The following is a 1,095-nucleotide window of genomic DNA, read 5'->3' as shown; positions in this document are numbered from 1 at the left end:
ATCCTGTAACAGGAGCTGATTAATCGTTTGGTTAGAAATTTTTTGTATTTGTCATTAAAGAAATGTAGAAACAAGATTAATGAGGCAGGGAGCAAATAATAACACAAGGAAGATGACTAGGAAAGGAGGTACAAATGGGAGTATCCATTTCCATATGAGGTTTTCAAAAATCTCAGAACTGGAGGGCTCAATCCCAGATTGGTTGATGTAGAAGCACCATTCTTCTTGGAGGAACAGGCAAAGACTACCTTCTTTAGCTGTCAGGATATCTAGTCCCCATCTGTTCTGAAGCACTATGGCTGCCAAAGAATCGATCTGTTTTGGGATAGTAAGCACAGTTTCAGACATTTTTTGAAAATAATTTTGAAACTAAGAAGTGAATGTATTATATTGGATCATGGAAGTTGTTATCCCTGCAACTCCAGTACCAACACCTATGGCTATTCCTGTAGCAACAAAGAGTGGCACAACTTGGACTGACCTCTTATGCTGGGCAGCTATCATATCTACAACTGGGATTGGCAGGAGCTCATTTCCCTGGATTACTCCCACTTCAGGGAAAAGAAGTAGTAATGTGCAAACTCCTGACCAGCTAGCAAGTAGGCAATGATATGCCTGAGTGCCACAAAGAATTGATGTGTTTTGGATTGGCATTGTGGCAGAGATGATACATCAACTGTTATAGTTCTATTGCAGTCTAGGAAACTCAGCATTCCCACTGAATGAGTCGCAGAGGCCTTAAAACAGGTTGCCATGCCAAAGAGAGGGACAGAGGTAAGGTATGGAGTCATGGCAACACTGGAGCCAGGGCAGCTGACAAACAGTAAAGTAACGTTACTTGGTAGTATCACCGGAGACACTGTAAGTGACAATTGTGAGTTAGTTCCAGGGGGTACACATAGCCAGCAATCTTTAAAGTGTCCAGGTCTGGTGACATTAAGGAGTTGGTATGCCAAGGTCAAGGTCTGAAGTAAAAGGCAAAATGACAAGTTAGTGCCATTTATGAGGGGTGATGTCAAAGAGATAAGGACCTCAGAGAAGTGTTTGATTATCTCCCCTGCTTTTCTGATACCCAGGGGTTGGGCAATTGAGACA

This window comes from Mastomys coucha, unplaced genomic scaffold (genome assembly GCF_008632895.1).
Source record: "Mastomys coucha isolate ucsf_1 unplaced genomic scaffold, UCSF_Mcou_1 pScaffold17, whole genome shotgun sequence".
Lineage (NCBI taxonomy): Eukaryota > Metazoa > Chordata > Mammalia > Rodentia > Muridae > Mastomys > Mastomys coucha.
Note: the sequence above shows the minus strand (reverse complement) of the source record.